Source organism: Numida meleagris, chromosome 2 (assembly GCF_002078875.1).
Source record: "Numida meleagris isolate 19003 breed g44 Domestic line chromosome 2, NumMel1.0, whole genome shotgun sequence".
NCBI lineage: Eukaryota > Metazoa > Chordata > Aves > Galliformes > Numididae > Numida > Numida meleagris.
The window spans coordinates 34814541-34841880 of NC_034410.1; the positions used below are offsets into that span (position 1 = coordinate 34814541).

Consider the following 27340-nt stretch of genomic DNA (forward strand, 5'->3'; position numbering starts at 1 on the left):
GAATTTGGTCTAGGAGAGTCTAGGAATGTCTCACTTCTGCATTTCTTCTCGGATATATGTTATGCACAGACATACATTTTAAGATGCCAGGAGCGAGTAAGATACTCACTTGTATAGGTCTATTAAATCTGCGAATGCAGGAGCTGCTGTATTTCACAGTCTATTATTTATATGACAGAATGAAGATCTGAAAACATGAAATATAGCCTTAAATTATTCACTTATTCTTTTCACAAAAGAAGAAACCGTCAATCTAACACTAAAAGACTTCAAGCATATTTCTAAAGGTTTCACGAAAATTGCCTTATTTATCAAAACTTTATTCCTTACGTTTGTTCATTAAATACTGTAGCTTTGCATTAAGGTCAAGCAGTGTCAACCAATTACTGTTGCTGGAAAAAGTCCTACTTCCTTAATACTCAAAGAAACCACAGCATACAGTGAATTATTTTAATAGGCAAACTGAACACTGCTTACCCAAAATACATTTCAACCATAAAAATGTATTTTAAGGGTTTCTATCAACAATCAATTATGGTACTATTTATTATCAGAGAAGCATGATTCTTTTGTCTACTTAAATGCCAGCCTTAAAAAAAATAAATCTATTTTAGCACATTCAGCAATATTCTCTCTCAGTTCATACTAAAAAAAAAAAGTAAAAAAAATTAAGTGACCTATAAAGTAAACTGGAAGCTAAAACAGAAAACATCAAATTTCAAAGAGATGTTATCAACTGGTATAAATGTTCTGGCTTCAGGTCCCGTTATCTGATGGTGGGCAAGTGTGCTCAGCTCATAAGATAGACCTTGTCAAAAAAAACCATAAAACAACACGCCTTGCTTTCACTGACTTTTTGTTACAGCTCTATTTTTTGGTTAAAATTCTCAATCTTGCAGTGTACAAGTATAGTAGGCAGGTGAACAACAGGTGAATGACAGATTTTAGGTGATTATGCACAAATTTACTGAATACTAAGGAAAGGTCTCCTGAAGATTTGGCCATTAACACAAATACCAAAATCAGTCATTCAGGTTAAAAGCTTTTCCAAAAGGTATTTAGATATAAGCGCAAGCACTGGGGACTGTACTTCAATCTTTTTCCCAACCTATTTTACTGTACTGAGATTCAAGAGGCCAAAATGGTGATATTCATACATAATCACCCACCTTTACACTTCACATAATCAAAAAGCAAAATTTCAGATCTCATTTCCCTCTGGAACTGACCTGTTTAATCCCATTCCACTTGGTACGTAAAATGTGATGAAAGAGTACTTAATTTTCTGGTAACCTTTGAAATCTTACTGTTATGAACCCAACTGTGCTTTTCTGAAATTACAAAACAAAACAAAACAAAGAAAATTTCTACTACACATCCTCTCAGCCAGAAAAAAACATTCATCTCTGTCTTGTATAAGCGATCAACGAGACCTACAACGATATAAGACAAACAAGGTACAAACAAGGAGGAAAGGAAGTAAGGAATTAAAAAAAAGAACCAACAACAAAAACCAGAAACACACACAAAAAAGAAAACCTTGAAAAATGTCAAGGTGAAAATTGTACAGGAAGAGAGACATAACAAAGAAGGTTCTCTTGTCTTAGTATTTCCACTAGGAGACTACATGAGACTGTTCCATTCAATAGTCTCCTATTTTATTCAATAGGAGACACTGAATAGAATGCAGCGTGGTGACAGAATCTACAGATAATGCAATGCCGGGAGAAACCAGCAGCACCTCAGAAGACAGGGTCTGATTTCTGAATGCTTTTGAATAGTGAGAGATACAGCCAGAAATCAAGAAAATGATTCAGTTAAGAGAAATACAAGGTGCTACATTTTGAAAGAACGTGAATGTAGTGAAGACATGAACTCAAAACGGACCGTTGATAAAACACTGCATTGGAAGTCAATGGACAGAGAAGTTCACAAATCAAGAGATTAAATTCTGTGGTATCTTTCAGAAAGAAGTATCACATGTTGACTGGCACGCGGATTGGCTGGGTGTGCAGATGTGCATATGTATGTGAAGAGGTGATAACTACTTCCTTCTATCTCTTAACTGTGCTGTATACAGTTTCAGCATCAAAATTGTTAGGAAGATGGCGGTAAATTACGAAAAGTCAATGAGAATATGAATTCTAGGGGGTATTTCACTCACAGAAGCTTTTCAGGAAAAGGCTAGATAAATTTACACAATCCTGCTGCAGAAAAGAATATTGAACTAGACAGTAATCTGTGATCTCCTAGGCAATACATTTTTCCGGTAACATTCAGTCAAACACAGTCAAAACTGACAATAAAAACTGTTTCTGTGTGTCTTCAACAGCATATGATTTCTCCCATTTACCTCTCATCTTTACACTCCCATACTCAAAACCACCACATCAGCTTCTCTTACTACTGGATTGGTGTAGAGGAGCAAATCTGCATGGTTGCTTAGAAACTTCTTTGACAGGAGCCAAGATTAAATACAGCACATCTGTGGGTAATTTATCCTGTTTTATCATTCTTTGGCTAACATTACCTAGAATTTTGTCTAAGATCAGATCAAAGATTTTGTCTAAGACGTGTGATATCTAAAATGTATCACAGACTGTTTTTATTTTCATATTACATGTGTGTGCTTACAAGGAACAATGCACAAACAGTAAAATTACAGAAATTATATCCTAAATGTGAAAAGATGAACACAAAGCATTTTTAGATGGCTTTCCTTCCCTATATCGTCTTCTTAAGCCATTTTATGGATAGCTCTCAGCAATTCCTTACCCCATCTCCTGTAAAAACAAGAAAATTGTCCACAAAAAAGAAGTAGCACACTAAACAGCTGTTCTGAGAAGTAGAAAACAAAGACATAATTTCAGTTCAGTCAAACAGAAGAACTGGATCTTCTGTACTGCTGAAACAATCCTTGTGAAGTTACAGAGAGTAAGCTCTGCTTTTCTAGATTCATCAGCTCTACTGGATACCCCTAGCCAGCAGTGGGAGATATGGAGGTGGGTTGTAAGATAAGGAACAGGCTAGAGGCAAGAAAAGCTGTTATAATTATAGCTGGGAACATAGAATTTGTTAAAGGAAGTCTACTGTATAATTACATTTGAAAATTTAGCAAGATGCCCAGAGGCTGGCTTGCAGCTGTCAGGAACTGGTAACGCTAGAGTTCTGCTCAAGAGGCAACCACTACTGCAGCTAAGCACACCTCCCTGAGGTTGAGCTGACTTTGATAAAGCAAAGGAACAACTTCAGCTAAAATTAGTAAGATTACACAACACATGAGATTATACCTATTCTCAGTGAAAAGTATTCATGGACTGGGCATTATTTTAAAAACATTAAACTATTAAATGTATATTAATAATTATTGATTACAGATTAAATGTATATTCTCCCGTTTTCAATGAGTGGTAATGGTATAATATTTTGTGATTTGCTTATTTTATTTAATAACAGTTAAAATTCAAGTGTATTTTAAGTTATTAATTCATAATCAAATTAACCTCATCATTGACAGGTTAATCACAGTTCTCACTTTGGTTTGCCTGACCCAATCAAATGAAGATGAATGGGTGCAATGCAGACAGAATGCAAGATAAAGAAAAAATCTGCATATCTGTTTTCTTCCTTGGATTTAAAGCTGAAGTGATATAGGTAGTACATCAACTATTACATATTTGCTTCATCAGCCTAAAAATATTTTACATTCCTCATTATTATAATTAATTTAAATACTATAGTTCTCTTCTGTATAGAAAGGTAGAAAAGTATCACAGACTTTAATCATTTAAACAAATGTTCAAAACTGACCAAATAAAAATCTACTTCCTGTGCATCAAATTGAAATCTGTATTTTACTCCTTGTAATGGGATTGTTACACTCTATTCATTTGAGGACGAGGGAGGATAAAATTTAGCTGTTTCATATAAATGTCCCTTCACTTTTCATTACATAAACATTTAAGTTGGAATGGAGGATCATCTCAAGAAGAGGACATCTATTTAACAAGTAAAGTTTCAGTTTTGTTTCAAACTTGTACAAGCAACTAATCTTTACAATTTAATTTACTGCTTTGCTTTTATTTTAAAAGAAAAATATAGTCACTTTGAAGCTTGACGCAAAATGTCAAGCTTCCTTTGATTCCCCATTCCGCAATCATAATAGTTTCCTATGTTGATTTCTGTCATATTCATATGATATTGTACAATGCAACCTTAAGGATTGCCTAAAATATTACTGTAGAAGAACAAAAGCATTTTCATGAAATAGTTAACTTTATGTTTTGAAAAATCCACATGAATATGTGAAGAAAAAGCAGTGTACATTGAATTGCTGATTATTGCATGTTTTTTGCCATTAGTCTAGACAAAGAAAGGCCTTTAAACTTCTTAATATTGATTTTTAAAGAAAAAGAATGCCTTATGGAATTTTTCTGTGGATTCCAAAATGTTAAGTATACAAATCTATAAATCTAAGGGGCACAAAACAAAAGTAAGAAAAGTCAGAATGACCTTCCTTGCTAGTACATCATGTAAAACCAACACTGTTCACATGTGTAGAAGACACAGTCCTCCTAAGATATGACCCTCTTAAGCAAAAAGCTAACAATTTATGAGTACTACTTTCTGAAATGTCAAAAAAAAAAAAAATCTGCCTGTGGTTCCAAGTAACTCTACATATTTTTAAAATACTTCTGCAACTTGATGTTCACTTCACAAGTGCGGTGTGTAATCAATTAACACACACATGTGAACAATACCACACCTCTGAATGACAAGACCTAACCAGTCGCTACTGCTGCATCCTTGCACATATGTCTACATACATATGAGGTGGTTATATTCTAAAAGATGGGATATCTTTAAAAAATATATCCATTTTATGTTTCAGGTAAGGAGTAATGATGTCTGTTACTCTTATCACTACAGTTATGTATAGAATACTGTAACTCATGTTTTCAACCCCATTTATTAGCACTTATCTATCCACTGAAATTTCCTAAAAAGTTGCTGAGCAAAATATAGCTAGATACTTTAAATTAACATTTACTAGAGTTTTAATCTGCTCAATCATTTTTAAGATATTTATGTTATCCTTCTATATTGACACACTTTAACATAACGGTACTTACATTGGAAAGAAAATAGCCTCTTGTATCTAAAATTTCTTTAAAATATTTTATATAGTTAACCTCTATTCTTTTCCTCATAAGATAGAGGATGTCAAAGAGCATATAACAATTCCTAAATTAAGGAAAGACAAACAAGAATGCACACTATAAAAAAAGTAGTAATAGGCAGAGACAACTTCACTAGTCTGTGACATATGACATCTGGTAGACTATTATCATAATAAATGGGAAAAGTAGGTGAGAGTCTGTCAACAGCAAGGTATGCAGAAATGCATCTTCGTCAGAATGACAAACATATCTGCCTTTAACAAAGAGGTCAAACTGAAATTCAGATATCTATGAGTTAAATATCTTCACTGTATTTCATACCCTTTGTTTCTTGATTTTAAAAATTTCACTGAAGCAAATGTCTTATCAGAAATATGCATTTATGAAATTTAATTTCTTTTTAACAAGGATAAACTAAACCTGCAAATAATCGATGGGAGAAAACTCACTAGGAACAATCCAATACATTCTCACACTTTTACAAATCTCATTAGTTATGCAAAATAGTAACTCAGGCTGTCAAACACAGTCTAGAAATGCTGTGTGCATGTGAATCCTATCCGTACACCCATGCAGGTATTACACAGAGTTTGAAACAGCTTCAGTTCCACAGCTGAATGGTATAGCAACTAAAATATCAATTTCCTGGGGAACATACAATCTATTTAATGTCATGTATGAGCTACAATAACTAAATAAATAAATAACGATAGAAGGGAAAGGAGAAGTAAACAGCAAATATCTTAAGAGAGTTCATTCATCTTACTCCATGCCTTATTTTTCAATTTTAAGTCATAAGATGAGACTAAGTCAAGAGAAACATCATAAAATTCTTATTCTGTGGAGACTGAAAATTTTAATTGGGTGCTTTAAAAACATTAGAATATTTCATTGGTAAGTAAAAGCTAGAGTTAATTTACATTTATTCCTTCAAAATCTAGACCTGTAAAATAGCACTTCCTAGATTGTAAGAATTTTTTGTGTGTACAAAAGCAACAAAAGATTGAGTCACGTTGTAATTATGGGTTCTACAGGAATCAGGTGGAAGAATTTGGGAAGGCAGATGGACTCCTCCTCTCCCCCCAAGGTTATGAAAAATAAAATTTTGAAATAAAGATTTTATTTTAAAGCTGGAATATCTAGTGTACTGTATTCCCCCCCCCCCCCAGATATCCATTTGCATGATGCTGTGTGAGTTTTCAGGTCTTCCCACTGCAGTGCTGGTGAAGACTAAGTTAATGTAACGGTATAACAGTATTTGCATTTGAATTACTCAGTCACATATTTACAGACTTCAGTAGATGCTCATGGCATCACAGTAACAGAGAAACTGATCTGGTGTTTTTCTATCTCATGTGTACTCTGACTTCATAACTATTATCTCTTGTTGACACACAAATGAAGCTATTTGAAGTATAAGGAAAGAAATCATAGAAATATTGCAATTGCAGTACACTCTATAAAATGCAAGATGAAGTTTAATGCTGATCTCAGCTGATGTAACAGGAGACTGGTCCAAACACAGATATCCCATTTTGCCCTCATCATTGCATTCCTACAGAAGATAAGCTTCTGCTGCAAATCAACTTTGTGCAACCCCTCCCTCTTCTCTCACTCACTGAAAACAAAGTGTGAAGGAAGATGGAGAAAGGTAGCCAATGAGTGACTACTCTGTTTCATGTGGCTGCTATTTTGTTCCCATATCAAGTTTGTTTTAAAATCAACTATCAGAAGCACCCAGCATATAAGATAACTCCCAGGTTGCTAGGATTTTTTTTAAATACAAATCCAAGTGAACGCACAAGAATTTGTAGACTTGCACAAAAAATTAATAAATGAGAATGGGGAGATCTAATGCTGCAGGAATTTGGAGTGGGCATGATGTCACTGGACTTGGAGCCAGTTTCCACATTCAATGGTAGATATTGATTTCCATTCTTTAAATAGCTGAGGAGGTCACATTCTGCTGAAAGCTCTGAGAATTGCACTTACACTTCAGTAGTTCTACTTTCCTTACTGCACAGCTGCAATAGGAAAAGGGGATCTATAAATGGACATAAGAACTCTCCACAAATTTACTGGTCCGAATTTGTACAAGATAAGACGGGCACGGAGGCATACAAATTATTCAGAGAATGCTTTCTTTTATAAACATAATAACATTTTAGTAGCCTTTTAGTAGCCTAAAATCTGTACAGCAATTTTTGGAGTTAGTCTTAAACCTGCACAAATTGCTTGAACGATAAAACATACTCTAGGTTACTTCAGAGCCTGCTCCATAAAAGAAACATCTGAATGTGAGACAGTGTTGACAGTGTGAGATGCAGGTCAATATGAACATTACATAATACCGAATGTTTTCTTCCTGGACTACTTCTAAAATATTTAGATGATTTTGTTGAAAGACTGTTCCTTGGAGTGAAATACTGAGAAGTTAAATCCATTTTGCTCCACTGTTACAGTGCTTGTAGCCAGCACTTAGACTTTGGTAGGGCATGGACCATCTTTTTATCTTTTTGCTGCTTAAGCACTGGTCACAACAGAATCCCGACCCCTGTATTCAGAATTCCCAAGCACAATGATAATGCAAGTAAGAACATATTTAACAACTTCTTACACATCAAACCAAATACTGCATAACATACTTTCTGAAAATTTGTACAATATTTGAAGATGAGCTCTCAAAGAGGAACTTTGATCCCATACAGTGTTACTTGCTATTTTCTTCCCCTCTCTACAGTCCAGTTAGAAAGTTCTTTATTTTAGACTAAGTTAGAAATCTGTCATGTTATAATAGTTAAAAACAAACAAACAAACAAAACAGAAAGACAGATCTAGGTAAAACTGAATGGAACTCAAAGATACTGTGACAGGAAGCAAAAAGTTCTCAAATCTTTAATGCAAAATAGTTAAGTCCACATTTTTTTTCCCTGCTGTAAACACCCTCTTAATATTTAACTTGAAGAAGTTAGTCAAGTCTGTTCCACAGATAGTTTTGGCCCTGAAAAAGCTCCAGTTAACTGTCTGAACTTTTTGATGAATGAAATGACTTGTAAATGGCAACATATTAACTAATGGAAGTGGCTGTAGTAGATATTCCTTAAATGTCTCCTCCAAGTATACTGTCTTCTCAGACTGCATTCTATTTTTATTTTATGAAACCCCTAAAACCACCTTGACTCAAGACACAAATATTCACAGTAATTTTCACTGGCATTTGTAGCTTTCCCTACATTTAAGGTTAGACAGATGAGTAAAAAAAAAAAAATTAAAATCTATTAATGTTCTTTTTTTTTTTTAATCTAGTAAAATTCTAGCAACTTTCTTTAATTCCTTTCGCATTAATGTTGTTAAGTTACAAAGCACTCCTGCCAACATCTCAGATTCGACTGTAGATTTTAACCTCGCTCTTCCACTCAAACTGTAGAAAGATTAGAAGTTCATGGGTTTTTTTTGTTTTTGTTTTCATTTGTTTGTTTGTTTTTCATTTAATCCCAATTAGAAATAAAGGCACAGTTCTGTTTGGAAACTGCAGCTGTGTCTTCAACTGTTTCTTCTCTCTCGTTCTGATTGCCATATAAATTGGGTACGTGTCTCCTATTTCTCTACTCAGCAGCAAAAGAGGAAAAGTAGAGAATAAACACAATACAATAACCCTGGTAGATGGAAAGTAGGTTTAAGTACTGATAGCCAAACAATCACAATTCCAATTTGTGGTAACTCCTTGTTTTTGAAATTTGTTTATGTCTGAAGTTGAAGGAAGAAGAGTACTTACTAAATATTACCGTCAAGATACATGGTTGCATCACACTTCATAACTTCCTTACTTTACCAGTTTAAAATTAAAGTTTAAAGTTTAACTCACTATTCTGCCCATTCAGAGCACCACTCTTCACCTTGAATTAATGCAAAACCAGAATACAGATTTGCAGACAGCACATTCCAAAATACAGTATCTGTAGAGGAGTACGATCTTTCTTCATCTCTCAAAACTTTTTCACAGGTGCTTGCTAGAAAGAGATGGACCTTCATACATTTCAATAAAATTACCTTTCAGCAAATATTTCTTGCCTACCAGCTCTGGAAAGGGTTTGCAAGTAAACTTGAAATAGCTTTGCATAACCTGATAAAGTTGCAATCTTTATCTCACCATGTTTTTGAGCAGCAGAAGGCAAGGAATTTATCAAGCCACATCAGTGGTTATTAATGATGTTTCCCCAAAAGATTTAGCACTAGCACGGATAAGGATAAACCGGGGAATAAAAGAAAAACAGTGAGTAAATGAAAAGTGGCATCCTATAAGTTTTTGACACTCAGCTACAAAGCTTCAGTGATTCAACTTCAGTGCTTGGAGTGGCAAGTCCTACTAAAGTGCTGAGAAATGTTTTAGGAGACAATTTATACACTTAGAGCTTCAGTTTTTAATCTTGCCAGCAAGAGCATCTTAGTCTTTCCAAGCGCATCTACTCAAGCTAGAGTAGATTTCACAAACAGTATCTTAAGAGAAAAATTGTACAAATTTGTTACTCCAATCTGACCATCTTCAATAAAAGAACTAATTCAAAACAGCAGTTACACTAAGCTCAAGAGGAAGATTTTAACATAAAAACTATAACTAAATACAGCTGACTTAAGAGAATTAAAAAATAACAAAAAATTACAATAATTAACTGTTAGAGATAAAGAAGAAACTAAAATAAGATAGAGAAGTTAAATGAATGGTATCTGGTGTATTTCAACATAGTCCACCTGTGCTTTTTAATTTTTCATACTAACACAAAAACAGGTATCTCTGACTTCATTCACAGAAATTACCTAGAATTATGAAGCCATTGTACTTTTATAAATAAAAATATAATCCAATCATTAAAGCTAGAAGTATCAATTCAATTTTGCTTGACAATATTTGTAAATTTCTTAATATAGAGGTTCAGTTAATAAGATAAACTTGAGGAAGCTGGAAAGTCAATCACAGTAATCTTTATGACCAGCTAATAGCAAATACATATATAATAAAATAATAATAATAGTAATAATAGATGTAGTGCTGATTTTACTCTGTGGCATAAAGTTGTTGACAATACATTTCTCAATAAAGAAAAAAATGAATTATAGCCTTAGGGTGGTTTAATTTGGTACAAATTTTGAATAATGTTATATACATTTCCAAAGCAGATGCTAAGAGACTCTACAAGGACACTCAGCTCAATCAGAAGCCAGATTAAAGTTCCATCTGGAATGAAGCTGTTCCACAGCTCTATTACAATTAGCAGAGTCACCAATGTCAGACTCAAAAGTTGGGCAATGTGAAACTCTCTCTCTTCAAAATATAGCTGTTAACCCAGAAATCAACTGAATTATACACACATTTATAAAACAAAACTTTTAAAGCATTCAATGTGTGCTGTTATAGCCTGGATGAAAATTCATTTGGGCTATTCTGATTGTGTGAACCTATAAGACTATCCAAATACAAGGATTTTGTATCACTTCTCCCACTGAATGCATTAAAAAAAAAAATCACGTTCAAATAGCTGTAGTGCTCATAATACAAGCAGGCTGAGAACAGTGCAGAAGAAATACATATGAAACTAAATCCATCTGATTTCAAACTGCAAATTTGCTTCCCTGGTTCAGACTTCTTGTTATGAAATAATCCATTCAACAAATGTCATGCCGAAGAACTGTGACCTAGAGTGATCCATCTTTAGAAAAATACAAAGAGATTTAACTATAAAGCTATGAGTGAAAGTCAAAACCTAATTCTTCAGTGAAACACTCAATGTAACAGGGTTTTCCTAGATTTTAATCAGAAAATAATAATAAAAAAATTCAACTCGAATGTAACAAAAAAAGGATCTTCTTAAAGAATAATTCAGAAAATACCGGTGCTGACACAGGGATGGTAAGAAACACGTTCAAGACAGAAAACCAAAATACGTTAGAAGCCTTAAATTTCTCTTTGATCATTTAAATGAGTAACGCATCTAACAAAATAATGCATCTGCTTGGACTTGTGCAAAGCGTTTGACACTGCCCCACATAACATCTTGGTCACTAACTCAGTCTTCAGAGAGAAAAATTAACCTTCTGGAGAAACAATGCAACTTCGTACTGTTATGTCTGAGATGTATTGCCAATACCACGTAGCAGAGTGGATCCAGAGAAGAAAAACAGGAAAGAGTGGTGGAAATCTAAACAGAGAAGCAAAATGTTAAAATTATGATTACTGTAACCCAAACAGTGCTTTTGACGTTGCCTTTTTAGGGCAGCTGTCAATGTAAGCATGTAATGCTGCTGGTTATACCAGAAAGTGTCAAGGGAATCTGCAATCTGCAGGCCCAATGAGGGGAAGTGCTGACGGCATCACAGTGAACTGACCACTTTATTTTAGATTCACTTGTGAACACAGTGAAAAAGCCAGCTTCACTATTAGTTAACTTTGTTTTTCTGAAAGATGGAAAATACAATAGCACCAACAAAAATTTTAGATGTTCATAGAAAGCAAAGTGTTACACTTGTAACTAAAACACAAATCTCAAAACCTGGACTGAGGCCACTCCACCAGCCTAGGGAGAGTTGCTCTAACAGCGTCCAGGAAGCTACCAAATTCCTCCCCAAAGAGATATCCATGAAGATAACTCATTATTTGTGATACAGAAATGTTTGGATAGCATGGGTCCTGGTAATCATCTAACTCCTTTAATACAGAGAGAAGCATGGGCTTCAGGAGATTTCTCTAGGAATTACCTTTCTCAATGTTGAGTATATAAAAACATTATCTAAAAATCAGGCACACACAGATTTTGCAACAAAGAACAACTGTTTCATTCGTATCCATAAATATTAATCAGCTATACTTTCAATCTTCAGCGTGTTTTTTATGAAATTCTGAACACAGTGGGACTGTCCTGTAAAGCTTTACAGATGTCATCCATAAGCTGACTCTTGTTGCAGTCATAAGCTTGCACAGCTCTGGACACAAATATTGAAGTACCTTAAGTCTTTCATTCCTCATTGAAAAGTTCAGTAATCTAATAATGAATGAAGATAGTTTAAGTTTCAGTATCACCGTACCTGTTGTCCCTAAGTAAATAACAAAATTGTTTGTCAAAGGCCCAACACAAGCTTACTTGGATTTATACAAAGCAATGGACTGGAAATACTCAGCAGTGTCCCTGAATTATCTCTTTGACAACAAAGAGGAAAAATAACAGCTTTTGCTATTTGGTGCATCTCAAACTTTTGACCAATGACAAACTCTCACCTACCTTAAAAGATGTAACACAAATCCTGGTTACTGAATTAGAAAAATTTGAGTTATTCTGGTAGTAAACATAAGATGTTTACTAGCCATCCCTTGCCTTGAGAAATTTCAGAAGGGTCTTTTACTTTCATTGTTCCTTTTCAAGACCTGCACATAGCTGCTCTGTGAGTTTGTCAGTGATGCAGACATAGGAGTACCCATTGTATGAATACCTTGCTCCAACTGATGCTCGTTATCAGGTCAGCATCTTGAAGCACTTGGGAGGAAAACAGCTCAGACAAGCAGCTGGCTGATAAGAAGAGACTGGATAGGTAAAGTGATTTTTTTTTTTTAAATCAACAATTGGCCAATCTATTCTGTAGCTTAGCAACACTCTTACACTCTTTGTTGATGCTAACATGGTATTTGGCAGCATCCTCAGAAAAAACACTACCACCTCTTCCGTTAGCTGGAAAACTGCTCTAGCAATAACTAATACTTTATCAATTATTTATGTATTCATCATCACTCGGCTGCAGCATATTTTAAGATCAACTCATACAATTCTGATTTTCGGCTCTCTCTTCTGTGCACTCACTTGATTTCAGCTATAAGTGACTAACTAGAATTCCATAGGGAAGACAATTCCCTCTGACTACAAAAAAAATTCCTCCACATGCAGCACAGAACTTTCTCGGAGGTTAGTTCAAGACCATGAAATGAACATTTTCAGCAGTTGACAACCAGTGTCATCATCATAAAGGCCAAAGTCCTTTTCTTACTCTTGCTAACTTAAATATCAAAATATGTTTGAAAAAATAATTTAAAAAAAAAGACTATTTTGCTAACAATTCTTCCCTCGAAAAGAGATTGACAGAATCCAGCACTAAGTGTCCCACTGCAATGTCCCTCAGCAATGCTGTGGAGAAGAGAGCACTGGAGCTCTGTGGAGAGGCAAGACCCCATTCCACTGCACTGGTTTGACAACAGCTGCCACATTCCTACTGTCTTTCTTATTATTAGAGGTGGTTTTCCCCACTTTTCACGCCATTCATTTCACACTGTCATTCCATAAGAAAGAAGACAGCTCTAAAAGACTAACCATCTACTTTACACAAGTACCACTTTCCACCGGCAAATATCTTTGTATGCTTTGTGGAAGTTGGCTTTAAATGAAAAAAACAAGACAGATTTAAAATGTGATCCGATTTAGAAGAAAAGGTTTAACCTTATTTTTTCCACAATTCAGTTCAATCCTCTTCTATTTTCCATAACTTGTCAGCCAAAGCCATTCTGAAAAGTATTCAAGGTATTCCTCTTACCTCTTAACAGTAATTAACAACTGTTTCACCTACCTGGTGGAATTTGCTGTAGGAGTATCTTGTAGAAAACGTTTTTATGAAAAGACGAAATACTGTGAAAGATTTCCTTCCATTTCTTTTCCTATTTAAGGATGCTCAAATATCTGACTATATCTTTCCTCATCCCCAAGTCAAAAAGCCAAGTGCCTTTGTCTAGATACATGTACCTTTTAAAATACTTTCTTCTATCTAAAATATGCTTAAAATTAAAACTGAAATCATACAATCCATTTTAGGGGGGAGCACAGAAAGAAAAAAAAATCAGGTGAAGATTGCCAGACAGAAAGACATCATCTCTGCTTCTGCTCACCCAAAAGCTACAGATCTCCAGAAGGCAGAAGAGTATACCTGGGAAACTCTGTCACAGACTCATCTTACATTTCTCCCTAAGCATCTTTCTTCAGACAGGCTGGAGAAAGAACACAAGGCAAGAAGCCTGTCTCACCTGAGTACCTTTCATGTTCTTTTGTAAAAGTCTCATTACTAAAGCTATAAAGCAGGTGAAAAGCAGTAAATAGTTTGCTCATGGACTTATCCAGCTTCTCAGACTACAACAGACTCTCATGTAGGTGCTAAGACATAATATCTAATTTTTCCAGATTTTTCAAAGGGGTAAGTTCAGTAACTTTCAAAGCTTTAAAACAATAGGAAATGCATTAACTTGTTTTCCTATTTTAAATTATGAATAAGCATTTTATCCGAAGACCAAATTCACCAGTGATTTATGACACAGTGAACAATTCAGTTTATTATTAGCAGCATCTCATAAAATAAAACAATTTTCATTTCAAAACTTGTTTTTCTTTTTCCCCTTTTGAAATATATTCAGCGTACTTATCCTGTAAATGAAATTACCATAAGAAAAATTACATATTGTTATCTTTGCACACTTAATGCATCGTCAACATGTAAAATGGACACAAACAGTGAATTTTAAAGGTCCTAAAGTGAATGAAATGGTTTTCCATTTTCTTATAAAATTATGAAAGTATTATTTTGGCACATGATTAATTTTATAGTTTCAAAAAAAATGCAAAAATGCATTTATTTAGCAATATATTGCTATAAAACTACTAAAGTAAAAGCATATTTATTTGTAATTCAGCATTTGCTATGGACAGAACCTTATTTTGAGAACATAAGAAAGTAAAAACTCAGTGATTAAAATCCAGATCTTCTTAATTTAAATCATTATTACATAGCTGATTCAAGCCACATACACACACACAAAAAAATCCACTGATTTCTGTGATATAATCAGATATATTGTGTTTAGAATAACAGTAATTGTTAAAAAAAAAGTCTTTACAATAAAAAAAAAGTGTTTACAATAAACAGTACCCTAATAATCACACCATTACTACACAGATCGGCTCTTACGGCCTGTGCATTCTACATTATCATCAGTAGTTGTAACTACATATATTGATAAAAAAAAAAGTCTTCCAGAAAACTGAGCAAAAAATCCTGCCACCAAACAAAAAAATTCCACTAGAATAACTTAATACGTTCTTTTGGCAACTGATGTCTACTTTCTTGAACACAGACAGATTCATGAAGGTTTCTGAAAATTCACAGACGTAGAGTTGAAATTCCACAGTCCTCTATACTGAAGTCATCTGAGGAAGTAAGGTGACTGGGCTTGGTATTTCCATCTGGCTCTTCCCTTAACCTAGTAAGGATAGTGGGGAAAAAAACCAAACCAGTTTCCATCTGAACAAAATGTAGAACAAGAAAATAAAGCTTTGAATTCAGATTTTAGTCAGCATGGTCACTGCTCTGATTTGTCTTGAACTAGTTATCTGCAGCAAAAATATCATCACTTCCCAAGAAAGTTTCACTTAAAACTTCCAACTGGGTTCCACTAATGGAAAGATGGAAAGGATTATTAAAAAAAGATTGTTTTTTACCTTGTAGGGATTAGATGTGTAGGCTGCAATGATCTAGGATGTTAATAATTCATTATTATTTCAGTGGATTAGACTAGGAAGAAAATGAAAAGATAATGAAAACTTACTGTGCATCTGTTAAGTTACAGCGTTCAACATTTACTAGCAAGTCTTTCAGGACTATGTGCAACATGCACCTGTATAACAGCAAAGACATGAAAGAGAATCTCAAAAGCTTTAAACTGACTACTTGAGGCACTCGAATTTTTTAAAATTTTCCAGCCCAACACCAAAGAAATACAATTCTCAATTTTTGCAGTCCTCTCCCTAAGGTGAGCAGAAATAGGGTATACGTGCCTGCAGAACCAGGAGCTCCCTCCTGACCCTTTGGACAACACAAAGAGAACTTTGAGCTCAACACCTTGAACATTCTTTCCCTCTTTTCTATTATGCTCTTCTTTTCTGGCACTATAAATTTAGAAACCTGCAAGTAATACACATAGAACTGTATCATATTTTACTACTTTTTCAGTTTGGAAAGACAAGTGTTTTTAGCATAGGCTTGATTCTTTTGTCTCAAAAAGAAAAGAAAAAGTGGTCAAAGCGCAGCTAAATGAGATAACGCCTAACAAATCTATTCTCACTGAAGTTGCATGAAGAAGCAACTGCCTTCCATTAACCTATCCCAGTTCTTTTTTCCATTACCTTTCATCTCACTTTCAGCCTTTCTCTATCAACAACCTTTATCTTTCCAACATTTTGCTCTCTCTTTCTCTTGAAAGTCACTTTACTTTTTCTAAATCTTCTCTCTAGTCCTCCAACTACTTTTCTTTGCCTTAATCTCCATTTATTCAAGTATTGCACGCTATGGAGCAAGGGGGCCTCTATTTATGTAATTGGAATTTTAAACAAAGACTTTCCAAATAGAAGCAGACAAAAAAGTTTAACAGGTGACAAAGTCAACTGATATTCAAGTCAGCTCCTTCTGCAACTTCAGCACCAGGTCCAACATAATCCTCAAAACCAGAGGATAAATACTAGTTCTTATACCAACCACAGAAGCTGCTAATTTCCAGAAAGATGAAAGGAAGACAGCCTTTCAAGGTTACGTTTACACTCACACAGACTCGTCACTCCTCATCCTGTCTCTCAGTGGTTCAATTGAACACACCTGAACGTACATTATGTAAATAGAATTCTCTATATATATCATAGATTTTATCTATTTCATGCACGCAATGAAAAAACAAACTTAAAAAATGGGGGAAGGGGTGACTGAGAAAAGTAATTCTCTTTCCAACCTGAGGAAACTTTAGACAAATTTGCCTTTGATAATCGACTGAACAAGCTGCACTGCAAGCATCAAGGGATGGTGCAGGGATATCTAGCAGGTGCTGCAGTTTATCACAAAACCGTCTAAAATAATTGGAAGTGACAACCAGCACTACCACAAATGATTTATTAGTCTTTCACTCAGCTTTTCAGCTTCCTCAGGGCCAGAATAAATAATTTACCAACTCTGTATCTTCCAATCATTAATTCTTCCCTGTGCATCCAAACTACATTTAACTCTGCTGGGTTCAGTGGAATTAAAAACACAATATGAAGACTTTTCCCCCCCAAGTATAGTATTATCTGACTTTATCTAAAATTGTCAATCAAAATTTATATCTGGTGATAGAAGGATTAGAGCTAGCAACTAATGTTGAGTTACAAAATATCTGCAGAATAAAATGAAAATTAAACTGAAGAGATGAAATGCTCCCAAGGGGTCAGGCGTGTTCTCAAAACAGAAAGTACTGATAGTGTCGGAAGATATTGATTAGCATTGTTTTTCTGATCCATAAACTAGCATTAGTTACAGACAAACATCTTACATGTCCCACATGATAAATGCAGGATGAAAACATTATACAGGAAACATTCAGAAAATAAATGAAAAAGAAGATATGGCCAAAATGGAAAGATTAAGCATGAACAGAATGATTCTGTAAAAAGGTAGTACTTTTTGAGGGAATAACTCATTTATTGTAAAAACATTAACAATACAAGATTTACTAATGCTTTTGTGTTCACATCACCAAAAGGAATAAAAAAGGAGTATTATACAAGGCAGATTTAGAAGCCAGGAGTATAAAATGGCATAAAACCAAAGTACACTTTCAAATTTAAAACAGAATATATAAGGTACCATATTCTTATTAATTATGTAGAGAAAACACAGAGAAAACAAAATCACACCCTAAATCCATTTTTGATGTAAGCTAGTCTTGTCTCATTAAATCAGCATCTATGATTAAAACCAAGATCATTTTTGGTACATAATGTATTGCATTGTTAGAGCAGCATCTGTTTGTTGCACAGCAACACATTTTTCAGCTTTAAGAAACTGTATTCATATAGAAGAAACAATCCAGACTTTGAAGATATAAAAAATATTTTTACTTCCAAAAGCATTTTGTACAAAAGGGGTTAATAACATTAATGTGCTAATATTTTGCATTCCAAGAAGAGGCTTCAAGCTGTTGGAAACACACAGAAGAAGAATTTCATGGTACTAACAGCTTTCTTTCAGTCCTATGGGACTGAGACAACTCAAACTTTAAGTGCTTAGAAGAAAAGCTCTGTAAAGCTATGAAGCCTAATCAATAGGGCTTTCACCAAATGATAATACAGTCTGAAATGAAATAAATTGGCCATAACAAAAATGCCTTACTCTTTTTCTCATCATTAATCTCAATATAGCAAAAAGTACTGCATGAACTACAAGTCCAAAATAGCTGATATACAAATCACAAATATATTTGCAAACTACTTTTAACAGTGCACAAAATTTTTACAAATACAGGAAAATGAAGATAATTTACTGGAAAACAATTATCATATGCTTTTCTCTAATATCAATTCTTATTTTTAGTGAGACTGTAAAAACCCGTATTCCATTTCTACAGCAGGGTATGTCCTTTCTTCACTTAACACACAGATTACCTGCTGCAACCAAGTAAGCATGTGATGAACTAAATCTCCCAAAAATTTTCAGAGGATGATGCTGTTATGTAAATAAAACACCAGCTGGATAAACAAAATCATAAGGAAGGTATTTATGCGTTCCCCACCAGTTGGGCCAAAAAAGAATTCACAGAACTTAGAACGTAGCAGACAGAGGGAGCATATCTCAGGAAGGCTACCAAAGATAAAAATACACTTGATCTCAGCAATAAATCACTGAGCCAAAATCATTTGGCCTTAGTGTCAGTTACTTAGATTCATAAGGAAGTACTTAATGTGTACAAATAAATAAAATTACAAAGTATTCTGGCAGTTGCTTGTACACTCTGGATATAGGTCCTATAAATAAAGGGCTCCAGAAAGCTGTACATAAAGTGTCATTTACCTTTTGAAGTCAACTTACTACAGAATCTTTTTTGAACAAGCGCATGGACTTTTTCACTCGGACAAAAAATAGACCTGGACAACATTTTCCTTAGTATGAGTCTTGAATGCTAGTATACAATGCAGTTTTACTGCTGTACATGTTTCTTTCTAGATTTAAAAACAAACAACTGTGTGCCCTGACTTAATTTCCCGAGTTTGTTCACACTCATGCACTATCGTTTCAGACTGATAACTGGTCACTGAAAATTGCGTTGGAGGAGTTGAAACAATTTTAGTAAGAAAACAGGATCCAATCCCTGGTATTTCTCTGATGAGGATATAACCAAAAACTTCCCAACTTATCTTACATATTAACAATATATTACTATACACAAATAATTAGATTCCCTTAGATTATCTTCAAAACTTAAATTAAAAAAGGCAAGAGACTATAAATGGGGGATGGATGTATCGTATAGCCCATGAAAACAGGACAGGCAATCAGCCATAATATACATGATTAGAAAGTTTCACTGAAATCTTCACTACCTCTATAAGAACACAAAGAAAGCATATGAGAAATTCTCATAAACAATTCCCAGTGTATGATAAAAAAAAAATAGCATTTATTTACAGTACAATTTGTTTTAGGTCTACCCAAAGTCAATAATGTACATTTAAAAGAAATATGCCTAAGAGAGTACTGGATAAATGTATAATTGTACTTACCCCTAAACAAGGATCATATTGGCTAAAGTCAGTTTTGACAAAATGCCCTCACCTACAGCAGTTTCACAGAGGTTTTCTCCCTTGGTGTGCCTTATCACCTTCACCACTCTAGTTTCCTTGCCTCATATTTTTTTTTCCATTTTTTTATTTGCACATTGCTAAAAAACCTTAAGATGAAGAAGAAAGTAATTATGTTCACTGTTAGTTGCAGTAGATCAGTCATCTCCACTTTCCCTTAAGGAAGTGAGGCAAGGAGAGGCCACAGAGTACATGTGGCAGTGAATCAGGAACAAAGCTTTTCATCTCCTGACTCATACAGCAGTGCTCTCTGGGCTATACAGATGAACAATGCATCCATAATTACCATTTTGACAGAAAGCAGAGGTTCAAACTCCAAGATTCTCCATTTTTACCTGAGCTACCAAAATACTTTTGGTCCACCACCAGAGAATAAATAGTAACCAAAGCTACACAACATGAAAGGAAAGCTAATGTTATGATTCCTGCTAGATAAATTTATGCAAAGAAATTTTAAACAGATAGTTATTAACAAATTAGACCAATTATGTAGACTTTCTTATAGGAAAATGTTCACAGTTGCCATAAAGGGTCAAAACTACCTAAAATTCTGGAGAGATAACCCCTCACCTCAAAAAAAAAAAAAAAAAAAAGACAACCAAACAAAAAACAAAATAAAACCCTCCAAGCAGCTCACTCCCAAATGTCTCATCAGTAAAATTCAACAACAAAGAATTATGAGGGCTGCTCCAAAGGAAACGCTACCTATTTTGTTGGCCCACAATGTCAGAAGTGGATGTTGGTGGTATAGCAGTAGAAGTTGCACCTTTCCACCAATATTCCATTACTTGTTGTTGCTGTGTGACAGACGGCAGCAGAGGGGCAGTCTAACATTGTGGGCCAACATAATAAAATAGGAGGCATTGCTTTTGGAGCAGCTCTCATATACAACAAATAAAACGCATAACTGTTCAATGAAAAATCATGCTCTATGTAAGGAAATACTCAGACGCATGGAGTAAGTTACTCTTGTAATCAGCATAACAAAAGGCTGCGTGAGAGAAACCAACCCAACTTCTAAACATATTTTAACTAACAGGTTAGTAGACACAACCATAGAGAACAAGTAGTGCCTTCTGAATGAAAGGAATACACTTCTGTTGTGTTTCTGCTGTTCTTAAGCTATTAAGATCATGAGCACACTATCTACTTGAGAATAATGCAGGAAAGCTTTGTTCTCTGATATTCTACAATGCATCTTCGTTGCATCGTTCTCTTCATGTTCTGAAGCTTCATATACCACCAAACATGAGAACTCTGCATGCTCTAACAGTTCTACTCTAAAATTCCTAAAAAAAATCCATCACAAAACTTCAGTTGTAGTTCTAATGAGACTTTGCATCAGAAAATAATCAGTGACAAAAGTGAAATCTCGCATCAGAGAATTTTTAGCAATTCTTTCATGTTATCCCTTTCTCCTCTACTCTTTCTTCCATAAATTTAATCATCTGTTAGAAGAAATTTTTGTGGAATAGCTTGTCAAAAAGATATACTGAGGCTGATCATGTTTTCACAGAAGCATTGTTAATAATGCATGAAGAAATGAAAAATATTTAGTCGCAATTTTCTAAGCTTTTTAGCAAAATATCTGCTAATCTCTTGTTTCATATATAATACTTGGGTTGAAACAAGATCTCTACCCCGAATCCCTTCTACATTATCAGGACAATTACTAATTCCTAATATTAGAACACTGTTTTTCTAACCTATTCCACATACTGTACCTCTTCTCCCTTTTGAAAAAGAACAGTTTTCTCTAATATTTAACAACTTTGTTTCTTACTGGAACAATCCCTTATGTAAGCGATTGTGCTTACCAGGTAAGCATGGACTTATGAAGGGCAAGTCATGTCTGAACTGATAGTCCTCTACCTACAGCAAGATGACCAGGTCTGGGGAAAACAGCAGAGCATTGTATGCTGTTTACCTCAAGTAAAACTTTTAACATTGATGAAGTACAGGCTAAACAGCTGACTGAACTTTTGGCCTCAGAAGGTAGTAACAGGTGGCACAAAGTCCAGGTGTCACCAGCACTGTGCAACCAGTACTGTGTAAAAGCTTCACTAATGACTTGGATGAAAATTCAATCTCAGTAAATTTGCAGATAATACAAAATTGGGAGGAACTGTTGATACAGAAGATGTTTGTGCTGCTATTCAAGTGGACCTTGACAGGCTGCAGAAACAAGCCAAGAGGAATTTCATTAAGTTCATCAAAGGTAAGTGCAAAGTTCTGTCCCGGGTAAGAAAATCCCCATGCACAAGACGAGGCTGGAGGCCAAGTGGCTGGAAAGCAGCTTTGCAGAAAAGGATCTGGGCATCCTCGTGGACACCTGAAATGGGTTTGAAGTAGTTGATCTCAATGGGCCCTTCCAGCCCAAACCATTCTAGGATTCTACAAACTGGCAACGTGGCCTCACAGCAAAGAAGGTCAACAGCATCCTGGCCTTCATCAGGAAGAGCACTGCCAGAAAGCTGAGGGATGTGACTACCGCCTTTTATGTAGCACTGGTGATTCGTTTCTGGGGTACTGCATGCAATTCTGTGCCCTCCAGTACAAGAGAGGCAAGGATTCCATAGAATAAGTGGAAATTTCAGATGGCAAGGAGTAAAGAAGATAGAGCCTGACTCTTCTCCATGTTCTCAAGTGAACACACAAGTAATAATGGGTACAAATACAAAAAAATCCTATTTAAATGTAAGAAAAACTTCCTTTTACAATGAGGATAATCAAAGAACTGGAACAGGCTGCCCACACTGTTTCTTTTTACAGATACTCGAAATTGAACTAGACAATGTTGGACAATCCACTACTGCTGCTCTTGCTTTGATCTGAGAGGTTGGACTAGATGATCTCCAGAGCTGCCTTTTCACTGCAACTGTTCTGTGATTCAGTAATTTGATTTATCAGAAGCTATAAAGTTTTTTCCTCAAGTTAACTGCATTCAGCAGATATTTATACATCTCTGGAGTTACACAGAAATCAGCAATAGACTGTCTTCTTGGTTTTGCATTGGTGGTGTGGTTTTGGTGGTTTTTTTTGCATGGAGGGGGGTTGTTTTCTTGAGTCTGAAAGCACCACATGAACATAACACTGTACTTGATAGCATGATCTTAATAAAATAATCACCCTCGATAAATATTCAAAAATCATATATATACACGACAATGTATCCTGAATTTAGTTGAAGCATGACATTTTGAACATAGTTGACTTGTACATTCATTCATGTTAATGACTGAAGTATATAAGAAGTGGAAATAATTCCTTTCTATGAAAGTTTTGGTAAATGTTAAGAACCAAAGGCTTACAAGACACATGAATTAATGGAGACATATACATAAAAAATTATAAGGTAAAATTTGAATTTCTATACATAGGATGTCAACTAAGCCTTATAAATTATACATCAGTTTTTACCTCAGACAACTGTTGGAACATTGTGGAGACTGCAATACAGATAATTTACTTAAGAAAATCCCTATCATATTGAGCCAAATGGCTCTCTTCTTTCAGATGATACAGATTTTTTTCTACACTAGTTTTTCTGTTGTCTAAGAAAACTGTTTTTAAAATGATGTTGCACTTCACGAAGTAGAAAAAGTAAAAATAATTCTGTAAGAGTTTGAAGAAACCAAACATTTTAATTTATACTCGTAGTGTTGCAAAATGCAGTAACATTAACTTCAGAGCCAGTAAGCAATTATAATCCTAAGCATTTTACATACCTGGTAGCAGTCTTTTACCACCATAGCTAGACACCGTCATAGAACTGGTTTAGAGTAGCTTGTGACTGCCTCCTATCCTCTTCAGTTGTCTTTTTCTCACTCTTTCCTTGAAACACCACTAGTGGTAATGTAGTCAGATTAGAAAATTAATAAAGATTAAAACTAACATAGCAAAAGAAGACTGCATGGATGCACAAGCCTGCATAAAACTGGTAAGAAAAGGGCAAGGCTACCCCCTTCAGTTTCTGAAGTGATTCTCTCCTAAGCAATCATCCTTACTTAGCATACTTCAGTTTATACCGGGGAAAACTTCGTATTATGCTCTTCACATTTCCATCTACTGAAGCAAATTCTAGCCACTCAATAGTAGCCACAATATGTTTTCTGTAATCACTTGCCCACATAAATAATTTTGGAGTTTTTGAAGAAATTCTTTGAAATTACATTGCAGAATGAAAGTAGGGTGCACAATCTCTCGTAAAGTATAGTCACTATAAAAAAGTTCGAAGTACCAAGAATTTTTGGCTCGCTTTAATATCTGAATGTCTTATGGAGGGAAACAAAAAAAAAAACAACAGCATTTTGTTTTTTACTAAAAAGTTTTCCATTATTTCATAGGCAATGATTGTGAAAGCTGAGCTGTATGCCTCCAAAAGTAACAAACTTACACTTCATCATTTTGCATTTAACTGTTCTCCAACAATGCCTTCTAGGGAACAGCTTAATCACATTGATTAAGGTTTATGTCATTATTAGAGTTTTATTCTCATTAAAGGCATTTTGCTACATAATTTTCCATACAATTCACAGGGCAAAATATCTCCCATTCTGTTTCTGCATGCTTCTGAACCCTGCCATGTCCCCAGCCTCTACCAACACCTTCACCTCCATTCTCACACATTAAAGGTACGTAATTAGCTCAGTTCAAGATGAGGCTTCTTTGTAAGAACTAAAGACAAGACAGAGTTTTTCTTTGGAAAGTAAATTTAATTTGCTTTTTTCCTTTAGTGCTGACATATGCTTTAAAGTAAGAAAACTAAAGCAATCCTATGCCCAACATAGGAATTTTAAAAATCACCTCTTTAAATTTACAGAAAGAGTGACTCAGACTAGAAAAAGGGAAGAGATGTTTCAAAACCAGCTGCAGAATGTAAAGGAAATTAGCATGAGTGGCTGCAGGGAAAATATCAGCAATAGGCTTTGAAGAAATCTTGCTTGGGTCACTGAAAAGAAAACAGAGGCAGATGCTAGGATGCCCAGCCCAGGTCACTGCAGGGAGAACAACAGCTGCTTGTGCAAGTCCTGCCTGGGACACAGAGTTGGTGCCTGATTCCTCTGTGCAATTTCTGAAAAACATGCTTGTTTTAATATGGGAGAAAAGTTACAAAACAGATGGATTTTTTTTTTGTGGGTGGAGCTATGGCAAATTGATTCATTTATTTAGTTTTAATAATTATTCTCTTTTATGTGCAGTTGTACAACCAAGAAAAGGTATAAATGATGGCTGGCTACAGAGACTTAAATATGAAGTACAACTTCTGAAGTGCTCTACCAAGTTATCAATATTTTAACAGATCTTAAAAGCTATTTTATATTAGTGCAGATACTGTTGGGACCATAGGATCTAGATTCACTACATATTAACTGAAGTATATTTTAAGACATTTTATTTCTATATTCATATGGGGTCAGTGGAGAAAGTGTCCTCTGACCATCACTATATCCACAACCACTTTTAGCTGACTCCTTGTTATAACCCACCAACTAATACCGGAATGGGCTCAGAGTTGTTCATCCATCCAAGGCTATTACTACAGTCTCAACCATAATAATCTTAGGATTACATTACAGAAAACTGAATTCGCATTATGAATCCTGGTAAGCAGAAAAGAGTTTTTAAAGTGAATTTTTCCATGATTGCCCAGCTCCCCATTTCATGACTCACGCGTTCCTTCCAAACATATTATTCATCACTCCTTTTCATGAAGGCAAGAAATTATAAGTGATTACTATCTTGATTTGTCTGAGCACAGAAAAAATGTCTTTAGAATGCATGGACAACTCTACTCAATAGATTAACTACTTATTCAAATACGTTTCACTGAAAATCCACAATGTGCATTTTTCATTCAGTTTTACTAACTGTTCTAAGAATGATTTGAATGCACACGCATACAATACAAGTCTCCACGAAGGAGTCTTAAGGGTAGTACTCTAGATTTTAAGTGATTTCTGAGAAACAAAATATGTTCTTCCAAGTCGTTACCAAAATATACTTCTCATTTGGTCCTTTTACTGCTTACACTTTCATTCTAGGTTGTGCAGGTTTTCATTAAGGGTAAGTAGGCATAGCAAAGCAAATATGAAATGTCTAAAGGTAACACTTTGTAAATTGTAAATTCAAATATTTCTACCTGTAATGGGCTTTATATTTTGAACACATTAAAAAAATACATAGCTTAGACACACCATAGTGAGAAGTTGCATAGCATAAAACCAAAATCAATTCTGCACAGAAACAGAAAAAAATGAATTTATCTTGTTAAATAATTGCAACAATTTCATTTGTTGGCTGCACATAGGAGAAACTTCAATGAAAAACTTAATGTATAAGTTTCTAGATTACCCGTACACACCAACTTCAGTCAACAGATATTGTAGTTCCAAAATAATTAGTTGTTTACCTGAATCCACAAACCATATGAAATCTGTGGTAAGGCTTATGTTACAAAATTTAAGTTTTACTGTATTAATTTAAAAAGCTAATGATGTGTTAATCAAATGTTAGCATTTACATGAACATGATAAAATGGAAGAATCTCAGATGCTCAAGTTCTTTGAAAGCTCTCGTTAACTAAAAAATGGAAAAAAAAAGAAAAACAAACAAAACACCTTTCTGACATTTCTGCTGTTTTCACAACCACTGTAAAAAGTGAAGAACATTAAATCCAACTCCAACCGCATGTCAAATGTAAGAGCCTGGGATAAAGAAAATAGTCTAAAATTGGTGTTTACTAAATATAAATGCTGTAAGAAGCCATATTCATCAACTTCAGTGTCACTATCAGCTTGTCGGAAGTTACACTCAAATGTTTACAAGATCAGAATTTCAGCTGAAAGGAAAAACATGTCTCAGGAGAGAAAAGTCACCACACAAGTCACAGCCTTCTTCACTGAACCTCTTGCCTCTTTCACTATATTTCTGACAAGATGTTAGAGGCTCTTTCTAGTAGACATCTTTACCTACACATGGCAGAATAGAATGTGCTGGTGGTGTTTCACGTGCATGCTAACTTTATACAAATAAGGGGAAACTATTTTAGCAAAATTGATTTATATCTTCTTTCAGCACTGGGGCAGAATGAAGAAGTAGGAGACGCACAAACAAGAGTAAGCTATTCTGACTACTATTTTGCTAGCAAGCTGGATCTGAGGTGGAAGTGTGTTGCTAGTATAAATAAGCTAAAAAAGAGCTCCTGACGTAGGCTCTATCTAATACATTAAAGCATATTTCAATCACCAAAAACTTCCTGGATTTGAAGTGGATAAGCTGTCCTCTCTCATTCCAAAGTTTGGATGCTATCCATTTCCTGCAGTCAACATGTATTCGAAAAACCCACAGAAGGTTGCTTTGTTTAATTGCTTATACAATTTTTACTAGTTTTACAGAAAAATAAACACTTATCATAATTCCTATGTTTTTTTTTTTTTTTCCCCCCACGAGCAGCAGAATAAGAAGTGTTCCCTCTCCAGA

The 27340-nt window shown here is 34.8% G+C and overlaps 1 protein-coding gene across 6 annotated transcripts in view; it reads right to left on the minus strand.

Moving 5' to 3' along the window:
* The window catches only part of TBC1D5 (TBC1 domain family member 5), a 305440-nt gene that overhangs the window by 248122 nt on the left and 29978 nt on the right, over positions 1 to 27340 (minus strand). The window contains exon 3 of one of the 6 annotated variants that reach the window (XM_021386229.1): positions 110 to 187. The exons of the other annotated variants lie outside the window; for them this stretch is intronic. The gene's annotated coding sequence lies outside the window, so the exon portion shown is untranslated. The remainder of the gene's footprint in view (positions 1 to 109; positions 188 to 27340) is intronic. 6 annotated transcript variants of the gene reach the window in all.